Source organism: Halyomorpha halys, unplaced genomic scaffold, assembly GCF_000696795.3.
Source record: "Halyomorpha halys isolate HHAL.00 unplaced genomic scaffold, Hhal_1.1 Scaffold2547.1, whole genome shotgun sequence".
Classification (NCBI taxonomy): Eukaryota; Metazoa; Arthropoda; class Insecta; order Hemiptera; family Pentatomidae; genus Halyomorpha; species Halyomorpha halys.
In genome coordinates this window covers 8,267-22,499 of record NW_027110125.1, presented here as the reverse complement: position 1 = coordinate 22,499, position 14,233 = coordinate 8,267, and the positions used below count along the sequence as shown (strand labels likewise).

At 33.4% G+C, this 14,233-nt stretch overlaps 1 long non-coding RNA gene across 1 annotated transcript; it reads left to right on the top strand.

Moving 5' to 3' along the window:
* The first annotated feature begins 284 nt into the window (after positions 1–284).
* On the top strand, positions 285–11,188 carry LOC106691619 (uncharacterized). The gene is made up of 4 exons (XR_001344825.2): positions 285–383; positions 1,502–1,591; positions 10,328–10,412; positions 10,621–11,188. It is a non-coding gene; the product is annotated as an uncharacterized lncRNA (long non-coding RNA).
* Positions 11,189–14,233: the final 3,045 nt, after the last annotated feature.

Sequence of the window (14,233 nt, the reverse complement as noted above, 5' to 3'; positions counted from 1 at the left end):
TTTGTCTGAAACGTTGGTACTAATAAATAAGTTTTTTCTTCTTATGTTTTTCACTGACTGTATATATTCCTCGGTCAATTATCTTCTCATCATTCGTAATTAAACGTTTGCACATATTATAATCTTAATTATATGTATAGCAAATAATTCTTTTAAAGATAATTATAATAATATTTGGGAATACGAATACGCCTATCCCTGCAACACGAGTACAAATTACGTACAAATTCCTCTATCTTCTAATGTTTCATGTAAAATCTATTTTATTGTAGTCTACTCTTGGTCATTGCTCTTTGGAAGGTTTACATTTAAGGAGGTTAAAACAAAGTTCCTCCACTACCCAAGTGAATGTTGTTCTGATCAACTTAAAAGATGAAAAAATCGTAGGTTTATTTATTTAGGTATTTTGTTGGTCTACTTATTGGTTAAAGCTCTTCACAATACGTTTATCCCTCTGGGTGGAATTTATCATACATTTTCCTTGATTTTTATAATGTATAGTAATTTTAAAAGAAAAACATTATTTCATAGACAAAGGACTTTATCAGGAGAGCTTAATATAAATTGAAGATTTGGTGTTGTTTACTTATTATGGGAGTAATTAGAAAACTGGTGGTATATAATTAATATCTATTGTAAGCTTTATTTTGGTAGTTAGTTTTTCCTGTGAGATTCATTTTTAATTAATAAATTCATAAATTAATGATCTACTGGAAGAGTTTCTAGAAACTAATATGAAATTAGTGAATGAACACAATCTTCCTTATTTAAATATATTGGTTTATTTCACAGACAAAAACTTTATTTTGGTTGTTAGTTTTTCTTGTGAGATTCGTTTTTAATTAATAAATTCAATCTAAATGACTAAGGAAAATCAATTGAATCACATTAAACCCACAATGTTTTACTATAAGACAATATACTTTTTTATGACAGTTTTACATTATATATGTATTTTTAACACGGCTCTAATTTAATTGCCATTTTCAAACATGATTCTCACTCGAAAATTACTTTTCCATTTTTCATTTACACTAATTGTGTTCAGAATGATTCTGAACAAAGGTAGTGAACATGGAAAAAATTAAAAACTTTTTATTTCAATAATGTTTTATGTTTTAAAATGGTCTACAATGAACTAGTACTAAAACGTTACAAATACGTTAAATGTATTTGTAATATAAAACTGTTTTAAAAATATATATTTTTATAATAAAACAATCATGAGTGTACTGTGGTCCAAATGATTTCCTCTATTATTTTGATTGATATTTATTAAATAATTAATATGTTTATAGTGATTTCTTAACCAAGTTACTGCAATAGAAAAAATCTATCTAGTAACCACATTTTTTTTACCCTACCACTTAACTAGTATCCTATATTCTCATCCATGTCTTATTCCTTTAAATGTTACAATTATTAATTGTTATAAATAAAATAATTATCTTTTTTTTTCTATTACTAACCCTTTAAAACAATTTGCGTTTTTTTGTTTCAGGGTATCATATTTTTGGTTTTGTTTTGCTCTGATTGTTGCCTTGTCATTTTCTACTCGTTTTTATAAAGTATTGGAACCTGATCATGTTTGGTAATTATTTCTTCAGTATGAACAAAATTAATTAGGCTCATGGAACTAATATAGTTATATTTTTAAAAAAATGCAAAACTTTGTTCAATTTGTGAAATTCAAATGTGTTCATATTTACAGAATATAATTATATTCCTGTATGTAATAATACCTGTAATCTGGAAAAAATCTATTAAGTTGCTGTGAAGGTCTGGTAGGGAACATTAATTATTAATAAAAGGAAGATGGTCTGGATGCAGTCAAAATAACTCAAATAGTAAATAAATTATTTATTTTGAGCCAACGTTTCGCTCCACTTTGCAGGACTTCATCAGTGCTTTCAAAATGAAGAATCATTAATCATGAATAATCTTCATTGATGATAGGTTAGATGATTTAAGAATAGCAACCGATATGATGTTTAGGCTGGGGTTGAGTTTGGACTTTTCCAATGATTTGTCGGCAAGAGTTGAGAAGCTCAACTCAACTAGCATTCTCTTGGGTATCTCAGCATAATCCATGATGTGCCTGGCCCACCGTAGTCGCCCCAGCCAACATTCATCCTTGTTTTCAAGACTGCCTTCTCTATTAGGGCCAAAAATTCTTTTTTTTTTTAGAAGTCTATTTTCATCTGTTTTAGTGAAACGGATTTTATATTCTATTGTAGTGATGTCATTGAATTATCAAGATAAATTTAGTTTCATTCAGCCATTTTCAAATTTTTAGAATGACAATACCTAAATAAACCAGAACTTAACTATCTATGTTTAAAAAATAACCATGACAAAAGAGGATATTATAATATATTTTAATACTATAGTTAGTTTTATTGAATTTAAAAAAAAAAATTTATATTGAGGAATTCATCATATAGAGGTTCTTTACATCAAGATTCCACTGTATTCAAAATTTCCAGCCTTTGTTTTGACCGATACCTTCTATATTTTTACATAAAAACATATATACATTGTTTCAGAATTTAGTTTTCCTTGTTTCTTAATCACTCTAGTTAGTACTCTATTAAAATATTTACTCAAAATTTAATTACTTAGTTTGCCAATGCAACAAATTATCAGTGTTGATAAGTCGTAAAGTACAGAATGAATTTATTTTCATTGTGTTAATAATTTGGGAGCCTTCACCAAACTGCACTGAAGCTTGGTATTATACTATCCAAAATTAAAAAAGTTATGATTATAAAAGGAAATTGGGATTGTTGAGTAGGTGAAGCACACAGGCCCAGGTTTGGGTGAGCAGAATACTCATATTCTACACTTTCAGTGTATGTGATGAACTCTGTGGTCAGTTTTTATATCTTTACCTTATCATTTAATAATTAATTCTGCTCTCTAATTCTCATTATTTATACTTCCAACTTTAAACCAACTTCCATTCCAAATTTACCAAAGCTTAAGGATCTAAGAAACAATCTTTTCCAAAGGTAAGGAATCGTATCCAGGCCACATCTGCATATATGTGGTACGTGATCTCATCATCCTTTCTGCAAAATGTGCTGATTGGTGACTCTTGTCAGTCTCATTAAAATTATGGTTCTCTTTAAGAGGTGCTTGTTCAGCTTACAGTGCCCTGTATATAGTCCTGTCACCTATCTTAAAGTACTCTTATCCATATTAAGAAGTATGTTAGTTCTTTTTTTGCAGGAGCCTTTTAGGAAGATCTTTGACTGCTTTCGTCTTCTGGTATTTCTCCAAAATAACACAGCCTTGCCATCAGCAATCGCTTTGATGTGGCTCTTCCCATGGCTGAGACAAACCCAGATATGGGGAAGGTGTGTTAAGTTGGTACAAAAATTATTATTCTTGTAACAACTACTTCTCTTCTGCTTCCCCTTGTGGCACTTGCCCAATTTTGTGTACTTTTCTTGACATTTATTAGCTTATTAGTCAGTGGAACTTCGGCCTACATGGAATCCCAACTTTTCCGGATTCTGTTCTTTAAGAATGCTTTTACATCATTCGGCTCATAAATTTTGAGTTGTGGTATTTTCATTGTAGCTGTTCCTTTAGCCACTTTACCCGCTGCCTCATTTCCAGGTATTCTTGAGTGTCCTGGAATCCAGAGAAAGGTTACATTTTTCTTTAGATGTTTTGAAATTTCTACAGAATAGTGGATTTTGTCTAATGTGGATCCAATTTTACGAAAGTTTGATAAACTCTGGGCAGCAGACATTGATTCTAAATAAATTAGTATTTTTGAGTATTTACTGTTCATCGATAAATAAATTAATGTTGAAATTGCTCATGGTTCAGCTGTGTATATAGTTGAATATTGAGGGTGAAATATATGGGGGTATGCAGGCTTAGTTGGCTGGAGTTTAATTTTAATGATGAAACTGTTTATGAGTTTATGCCTTTAAAAAATGAGAGAAGCTAAGGAAGCCTTATCACTGAGGCTTCCTACTGCACTTGTCCTGAAAGCACCTGTTGGAAGTCTTATTCCAGTAATGTGTTTAGAGTCTTAGAGTTGGAGACGTTGTGTTTTAGCTGAAGAATAAACCTCACAGCGGTAGTCTATCTTAAATCGTACTATGCTTGTGTATACCATGAGCATCAAACTCCTTTGGCATCATTCCTATGAGGCCCCATTAATGTAGTGTTTTTATTATAATTTTCTGGTCTATAGTGTTGTATACTTTTTTAATATCAAAGAATATATCTTCTACTTTGCTTTTCTCCATAAAAGTTTTTTTTTTCCTATACCAGAGGAGACATTTTTGTCATTTTATTTCATACAGCCCGGTTGAGGGGTAATAATAAATCCGCTTTATTCACATCACTTTTGTCTACAAATTATTTCCGCTATTGCCGTACATGCAAATATGTTATCGGCAGTCATCTCACTATCTTCACACATGATGCAGTCGGAAGACTCAACCACTACTATCCTCTTCAGGTGGTGTCGTAGATAGTCATGTCTAGTGGCCAACCTGAAGAATGCCGCTGACAGCACTCCTGGTAATGCCAATGGTGGGCGCTTCTTAGCTGCCTAGTTCTTGTCCCCACATTATTTTGTTTCCTGCTCTTTCAGTGATAGCATTTTGGGCCATTTCTTTCGCCATGCCCATGGAAATAGGAAAAAGCGGCTGTGGCTTGCCCTAACCGTGCCAGTCGAACCGCCTCCTCATTTCCATGTATACCGCAATGGGCTGGAATCCATTGCATCAACAATACTTTAAGTATTTCTCTTCGATTTTCCATAGTTTTCCAGCATGCAAGAATTATAGCATTAGCCGAGGGATGTCCAGATGATATTGCCATTAGTGCTGCCCCTTGAATCCGACAGCAGAACTATCTTCTATCTTTGCTGGCATCAGTCAGCTTTTCTAAAGCCAAAATAATAGCAGCTACCTCTCCATCAAAATTGGTAGCATTTGCTCCATCAGGTGGTGAAAGCTGGAACAGGCTACTATAGACACCTGTACCTGTATTTTTATTTGCTCCTTTAGCCGACCTGTCAGTGTATATATGATAATCCATTCCGGCTCAGGATAGCACTCCGCTATAAAGGCCAATGCCACAGTCCTTAGTTCTTCCACTGAAGTCATGGATTATGTTGATGGGCATTATTAAATATGGCGCTGTAGTAACTAAAGTATAAATTCGGCTGTTTGTTTCTTTTGTTTTCATTTTTATTCACGGTTGGGCTAGTAAAGGTTCCTTTTGAACCCTTATCTGCCGTAACATTACTCTTGAGCCATTGCTCAGTGATTTCTGCATCAGACTGTTGTTTGTAATCCTCTAATTTGGCTTTTTTGAAATTCCATCTTGGAAAGCATGGTTCTCTGTGCTTTTTATACAATTTGTTTGCTTTAATCTCAAGTAAGAGGATGCTATGATCAGAAGATCCCGGAGCCTGGTGTGATTTAAGATCTTAGTTTATCTTCTAGCCTTGGATGACTGAAAAAAAAATTCAGATGCGTTTGCTGCCCGTTGTAGGCAAAAAAAGTCGGCTCATTATCAGGATTCTCAACATACACCACTGGTTCACTATCTATAAAATTTTCTAATATGCTACCTGCTGTATCAGTGCTTTTATATCCCCATCTTGGCGAATGAGCATTGAAATCTCACATAATTAGTGTCTGATTGTCCTATGTGTTTTCAAGCCAGCTGAGATCGCCCTTATTTTTTGGAGGATCATAGATAATATAAAAATTGAATTCTTTATATTTGTCCTGGGTTAATCCTCTGGCATTCCAAAAAATAGATTTAGTATTAATACCAGATTTGTTGGAGCCTTTTAGAAGGCTGTTTGCTTGCCTACCGGATAGGCTGAATAGCTGTTTCATTTGTCGTAAATTTGCAGGCTGTTTGGCGACAGCCGTTGATTGTTTGGATTATGCTGGGGCACCATAAGCAGGCGATCAACCTCAACCCCCTTCTCCATAAAAGTGATAAGAAATTTGACTTTCGTTGTCATAAGTTGGTCTATAGTTGATCTACTTTTCCTAGAACCACATTGTATAGGTGACAAGAGGTTACATATTTCAATCACCCACATGTGTTGTCTGTTGGTCTTTTTCTCCAGGAGTTTTGACAAACAGCTGGTAAGCAATATTGGCTTTACTATTAGGTTTTAGCTTATTTTTGGTTATAATATAGGGATGACTACCAATTCCCTCCAAGCCTCTGGGTATGTGGATGTTTTCCAGGTTCTATTGAATGTTGAAAGAAGTTCTTTCACATTGTATAACTGACAAGATGTTAAATTTTTCAATCACCCACATGAGTTGTCTGTTGGCTATTTTCTCCAGGAGTTTTGATAAACAGCTGGTAAGCAATATTGGCTGGTAGCGATTAGATTGTAGCTTATTTTTGGTTTTAGTATAGGTATGACTATTGATTCCAAGCCTCAGAGTATGTGGATGTTTCCCAGGTTCTATTGAATATTGAAAGAAGTTCTTTATTAGTTTTAGAAGGAAAGTATTTTATGCTAATGTTATGTACATGCATCTATTCCAGGTGAGGAGGATTTTATTTCATCTCTTGCTGTTTGTAGTTCCCAGAATGTGAAGAGGCGATTATAGTCCAGCAAAGATAAGCTATCTTGTCTCGTAGATGGTGTAAAATCTATTTCCTGTACATTTTCTTCTCGATTAAGATTGTTATCCAAGTTAGAAATAGCTGCAAAATGATCCATGAAAGTTTCTGCTTTTATATTGGAATTTAAAATCACTTAATTTTGAATTTTTCTATGGATTTTTTGCCTTAATTTTTTTATTAGAGTGTTCCAGTTCATAGATTCTACATATGAAGTCCAGGATCTTTTTTATTTATTCTTTAGAAGGTTTCTAACTGTTGCTTTTTGTTTTTTATATTTTATTGTTTTTTTTTTAGTAGATTTTCACTGGAGTTCGTTGAGAGCTTTATTGTTTATTTTCTATTAAATAAAACCAAAAATTGTATCCAATTCTGTCTCAACACTTTATTTCTACTAGTCCAACGTTTCGGCCATAAATAGTTTGTTATATGGTGGTGTATTTTATATTGTTGATAATTTTATAGAGAAAAATAAATGTTAATGGTTTTAAATTTTAAATAAATAGGTTTGAAATTAGAATAAAGAAAATGACCTGGGCAGAATAGCCTGCAATAGAAATTGTGAATTAATGTGAGGAGGAGTTTTGTATTGAAGATGTCCTTGAAGATGGCTGGAATGGCCGAAACGTTGGACTAGTAGAAATAAAGTGTTGAGACAGAATTGGATACAATTTTTGGTTTTATTTAATAAAAAATAATTACCTTGTCTCAAAAAATTTTGAAATAATATAATTTATTGTTTATATTAATGCTTTTCATTGTTATACTATGGTGTATGGCTTGTTTTTAGGGTTTCCCTTCAGTTTTGGCATTGTCTGTAGGGCTGACTATTATATTCTGTGTGAAGTTTCCAATTGTTTTATCTACACTTTCTGGTTGATTTGTTTTGAAGTTTTTAATTTTTCTTACAAATTCATCCCAATTAGCTTCTTCTATTACCCATCTAGGATGTCTTTTGGTTTTAAATATTTCGATGCTGAAACATAATAGTGTTGGAAAATGGTTGCTCCTTTATTGGTTATTGCTGACACTCCAGGTAAATTGTGTAAAAAAGTTAGGTGAGGTAAAAATTAAGTCTATTGCTGATGTAGATCTGGATCTTGGGCAGATAATGTGGCTCCTCGTTTGTTGAGTTGAAGAGAATCATTCTTCTGATGATATTTCCCCTGGTATTGGGCGTTGCTGTACTCCAAGTATGATCCATTCATATCTACAAGTACAATATGAGGAGCATGAAGGCTATTAATCAGTTAAATAAAAGCTGTGTCATTAATCCTTTCTGTAGGTGGCAAATGTATTTTGCTGTGTGTTCCGATTGTAATGATGAAGATGAATCATTATATTATATGTACATTATATCATTTTTATCACTGAAACAAATGTAAAATAATGAAACATTAAATGAGTTATAAATAAAAATAGGTTTGAAAGAAATATACTAATGAAATAAAAATGTTGATAATAATTTTGGCAGTGGCAAACCCATTTCAGTCTGTTTGCTAACATTGACTATTGCCACTGAAGATATTAACAATCTTGCCACCACAATGTGTTGCATATTGTTACCATGAACCATAATTTAACTTTTATGACTACAGTTTACAAAGGGGTTTGGATATCCAGTTTTTCTGATAGATCTTTATTTACTGCGATAGCAACTCCTCTGTGTGCTATACTCTCTTCATTTATTTATTTGTCTTTTCTATATATACAGTAATCTCTTACACTCAAGTTTTATTCAGAAGTTAATTTTGTCTCTTGTAAACGTAATAAGACTGGATTGATATCTTCTAAAAGTAATTTTATTTCCCCATATTGAGTCCTTTTACATTACAGTTCCAGGTAATGATTGTCATGTTGTTTAAGATATTTGTTGTGGCCTATTGAACTAATTGGTGTGGCCTATTGAACATTGGCCCTGTGCCACTATACCAGATCTGCATTTAAAACCATGGATCTGATGGCTGTAATGTACCAACCATTCTAGGTTTAAGATCCCAAGTCTTGCCTAATGATTGTTTACAGGTTCATAGGCACTTGAGAGCTTTCTCCAACTTTCTCCTGCACACGTTTGTGCCATTGTAATTTGTTATCCATAATAAAACCCCCAGGTGTTCCACCTCTTTGACTTGGTTTATCTGGATCCCGTTTAATGTAGGTGATGTAATTGTCACCTTTTCCTTTTTGGTGAAGATGCAGACACCAACCTTAAGCAGATTGATGTTCAGACTGTTGTTCTTACACCAGTCCGCCAAAATGTCTGTTGATATCTGCAATAGATCTGGAAGTACATTAGGGTACTTTCTTCCAATCAAGGTCGAATTTCATCTGTGTATCCCTGTGTGTAAAAACCTGCAGTGTTGAGGGTTATCAACAAAGAGTCAATGACCAAGCACCACAGTAGTAGAGAAAGTACACCACCCTGTGGATAGCCTCTGTTGGATCTAATCCACAGTTCAGAGTGCCCTAGCTCCAATTTAAGGATTCTTTGTTCATGTCTGTCTAAAATCTTTTCCAATGTTTTCATCAGAAAGGATGTGACATTGGATGAAATGATTTAGGGTCTTCATTTCCCTGGTTTGGGTATATAGCATAGCTTGGATGACATCCTTCTATTTTAAATGTATCCAAGTGCTATGCTGCCTCTAAAGAGTTCAAGTAGATACACTCTGATCACTGATGGACCTTTCTACAAGGCAGGAAGATGCCATGCTGGTGATTTGAATGGTGACAATGAGTTGATCACCCATTCAATGTTCTCAGCTCTTCTAAAATTTCATTTTCAACGTCTCCATCTGGATCAGGACAAAATATCACTCCTTTATTTATTTTTTATTTTTCATGCGGGCTTAGGAGAATAGGCTTACAGGTCGATAAGATTTAGTGACATTAAAGTCCTCCTTCCTAATCTTAGGAGTAAAAGCTATTAACGATTTCCACCATGACTCTGGTATTTATCCCAATGCCAGAGAGACTGTAAGCTACCTGATATGGGGAAGTAGGGCATTAAGTCCTTCTTTGAGCATAAATGGGAGAATACCATCTGTATCTTGGGTCTTATATTGCTCGAGCTCCCCCACAGCCCACCTAATGGCCCCCTCAGTAACAATAGCCTCTGCTCATGCCCAATCTCCTTCATTGGAAGTCTCTCATGGAGAGAATCCATGATTGGAAGATTGTCTTATTTGCTGGAAAATGTATCTCCATTAAATTGGACTAAGTGTCCTCTAGGCTGGAGGTCCACTTTCCACCTGGTTTTCTTAGCGCATCTAATGGCTGTTGACCATTACTACCTAATAGCTTTATCAATTGAGAGATTTTTGGCGTGCTTTCTATGCTACTACAGTACTAGTGCCAGCCATCTCGTTCATGCCTTCTTAATTCTCTTTTATACTTATTGGAGCAGTCCGGTATGCATTCCAGTTCGCCTCTAGCTTTGTCTTGTAAGCTTTATTATAGGCTTCTGCAAAATTCCTTAATATTTGTGTACCTAATATACACTTAAAAATAATAATTAATATACACTTAACAAATAAATGTCTTTGTAAATTTGAAAGAATATGTATTTTCTATCTATTTTCAGCTTTATATTTTTAGTTTCTTATGATTTTCTTTCTATGATAACTTGTTTATCTGCCTGTTCTATGTGGGTTTAGTTATAATTAAATTTATGTTAATAATTTGTTTAATGTTTTAGTTGGGATGAAACACATTTTGGAAAAATGGGAAGTTGGTATATTAACCGAACTTTTTTCTTTGATGTGCATCCACCCCTGGGGAAGGTATTTATTTTTTTATAAACTTCTTATTTTTAATTATCTCAAATGTATTGGTTATGTTATTGAACTGCAATTCTTCCTTTTTAAAATCAGTTTTGATGGTTATGAAGTTCAATTTCAAAAAACCTAGAAAATATAGCTGCCTTACTATGTTTTATTTAACTATGATTTATCAGCAAATATTTCTTTTAATTATGTTAAAATGTCTTAGGTATGAAGTTCAGTATTAACATGAAAAACATGGCTGCCTTACTATTTTTTACCTAACTATGGCTTTTATCAAAGTATCTTTCTTCTAATTGTCTTAAAATGTCTTGGGTTTTGTTAGTTATTATTTTAGACATCTATAATGTAACAGTTAAATTTAGATTTTAAATATTAATTAGATTTTAAAAATTATTGATGTTTCTAAATTTTAAGCAAAATTGCTTCTTTCAATATTGCCAAGGTACTCCTAAAGCTGTATACTCACTGAGCGTGCCAAACTGAACAGAACAATCTTTTGTTGTTACAAAATTGCTCTGAACACTTTTTAGAAGTAGGTGCTTGTGGTGGGATCAACTCTTGTTCAAAATGATCCATTGTGCATGCCGACATTTATCCTATTCAAGTGATGTTATAAATTATTTATATTATGTTCCTATGTAGTTACAAAATCAACAGTTTATTTCAAAGTGTAGCATATTATGAAAATTGTTTATTGTGGCACCTATTTACAATGTCTTATTGCTTAATACTCTCGCATCAGCCTCATAAAATAAAAATTATAGCATTATTAACCGTTTGATTGAATGTATGTCCAATCAAAAGTAAGACGGTTCCACTCAGTTTATTATATTCACCCTGTATTTCATTGTAGAAAATTTCTAAATTTTAGTTTTGTTTCCTTCTTGTGTTTATTTGTTTTGTAGAAATAGAAAATCAAAGGCAGTTTTTTTTTTTTAACAAAAAGTCCACATCTTATGGCAATTGGAGTATTTGGAGAGAAATAAATACAGAAGTAACAAAAGACCTTGGGGGTGAGTCAATCCACAATTGCATCAATAAAAAAAAATAATTTTACCTGTGGCATTAAAAAAATAAAAGGGCAAGGTATAATAAACACTCAGATATTGAAAAAACACTTTTAGAGTGGTCCAAGCAGCAAAGAACCAACTATATACCCATAAACAATTTGATATTCTATACAAAGCTATTGTTAGCTACAGTGGCAAAGATAGAAATTGATATCTCAGGTGCATGGACTGAACATACTAGACTAAACACACATAATAACGTCTTTAGAAAAAAATCCTGTAGGTCAGAGTCAATTCCAAAGGACAAGTTTGACATTTACTTAAAAGTTATCAGAAGAAACAAATATTTTATTTTTTAAAAACTAACTTATTTATACTTAAGTCTTAATTATTTGTACTTAAGTCTACTTATTTATTTACACAAAATTCTATATTGTTGGGTTTTTAGGGCTGTATTGTGGGTTCATTGGGTTTGAAAGAGTGACGAACAAAGAAAAATAATTTTCAGGGAAAATCAAACTTTATTTTAAAAAATGAGAACATGGCATGAGTCCGAAGTTCAGAGCACCCAGCCTGTCGCTTAATCCTTTATCAGAAGAGTAGCTCTCTGACTATTCCCCTGCAGCTTGAGCATAAGGTCCAACAATCCACACCCAGCAATGGCTGAAATAGGAGGACCAAAAAAAACTTTAAGAAAATTTCACAAAATGATACCAAACTTCTGGGTCACATAAATTATACTGCATGCTTTCAAATTTGTGAATTTATCAGTAATGATCGACTCTGATATGAAAAAATAAACTTGAAATTAATCTGCCATAGTTAAAGTAAAATGGCTGCTTTGTTGAGGCTACTCACCCCTTCACACTCTTGTATCTTAAGGTGAATTTATTGTTCGCTCCTTCCTTTCCCGACTGCTGTGCTCTGTCTCTTTTTTTCTTGCCAAGCCTCCTGCATCACAGTAAGCAAGGTTCTTGCGTCTTCAGGCCTGCACTCACATTGGTTCAGATATCTCTGAAGCAAAGTGAGGCATTGTTTAATCTCTATAATATTGGGACACTAATTTTGACAACAAAGCTAATGGGTTACCTGCAACTGGAGAGGTGTTCCCACCAAACAGGGATCCAGTAATTTCCTACTTATATTCAAGTGGGTCTACTCTATTTACATATAATTGTTACATTCATTATTATTAAGTATTATCTATATTATATATATCATCTATCATTTATGTTATATTAATCACTGGCCTACAAGCCTTTCTTCATATTGTACTTGATGATGGCAATCTGAATTCGAAGGTCTATTGGCAGTTGACTCATAATTACTTGCAAGGCTGAAGTTGGTGCAGTCCTATAAGCTCCAGTAACAAGTAATAGAGCTCTCCTTTGTGCGTGTTCCAACAATTTAAGATCTGAATATGTGAGATTTTCTCTCATTTTCCTCCAAGAACAGGATTCAGGTCTTTTCATAGTGTAGGAAGAGCTCCTTTTTGACCAACCATGAAATTATGAATTAATACATCTAAAAATAAAGAATTGAGAATTTTAGCTAAGTAATGCAAGATTAAATAATCATTTAAAAATTCCGAAACTGTTTGGTGAAAACGTTTCATAGCAGATTTGGGCAGCAGATCTCTGTCACTGGGTTCTTATTTCTCCCTAATTTTTATCTAGTAAACAGATGAAAAGTGGTATTGTTTCATTAATACTTAAAAACCTCTAAATAAATTGTGGAGTATAGGAGAGAAAAAACAGTTCAAACACGCGAAAGTCATTTCTCTTGCACCAAGCCAATCCAACACATACAAATTGTGAATACACAATCCCCATTTTGGGGGTGGAGGCTTTAAATTATTGAAAATCATGAAAAAATGGTTATAGAGGGATAAATTAAAGGTTAGATCTTAAATGGCACTTCTTTTATTCCAACTCGATTCGAATGCAGATTTCCAACCCTCTAGGTTCATTTTAAAGGGTCTGATTAATTATCTCCTCACAGGATGCTCTAATTAAAATCACTACTGTCATATGTACCACTATAGACAAAGAAAAATTAACTGTTTTAATACTCTTGGATTTCTCTAAAGCTTTTGATTCTCTGGACGATTCAATACTTTTTACCAAATTAAAATTCCTATTTTTTTTCCAATAGTTCCATTCTTTGGCTCTAATCATTCCTTTCTGACTGAACTCAGTTAGTTGCCATTTCTAATCAGCCCTTACCCTATCCTCAGGGGTAGCCTAGGGTTTGAGCATTTCTCTCCTATATCAATGATCTTCCTAGTTTGATCCAAAACTGTTTCTATCCTCTGAATTATTCATAGCTTTTGATAATATTCAGGAAGACATAAATTTGAATAAATTAAGGTTAAACACTATGAAAACTCTGGCCATTAATAAAGGTTCCAATGCCCTCCTTAGATCCTAAATGATCACCTCTTAACTTTAGCTCCTCTGTCAAAAACTTCGGTATTACTGTATTAAATCCCAAATGTTAATAAGTACACTTCACTATGTCATTGCACCTTATCCCACAACCTACACGTAAGTTCCTTGCATCCTCAATTGTTTACCCTATCTTTGACTAAAGCTGTGTTACAATACAGAATACATTCCTAAGCCTCTTGATTTTACAGAACAGATTGAAGCGAATCATGAATTCTTTTTTAAGACTTGTCTTTGGTACTTCGAGGCATTCTTATGTTTCCCATTTCTATGCCGGGTGAAAGTGGTTCTTCCCCTTTAACCGTAAAAAATATTTCCTTTAGAGAGAGAGGGAGAGGGAGAGGGAGAGTAATGGCGAAAT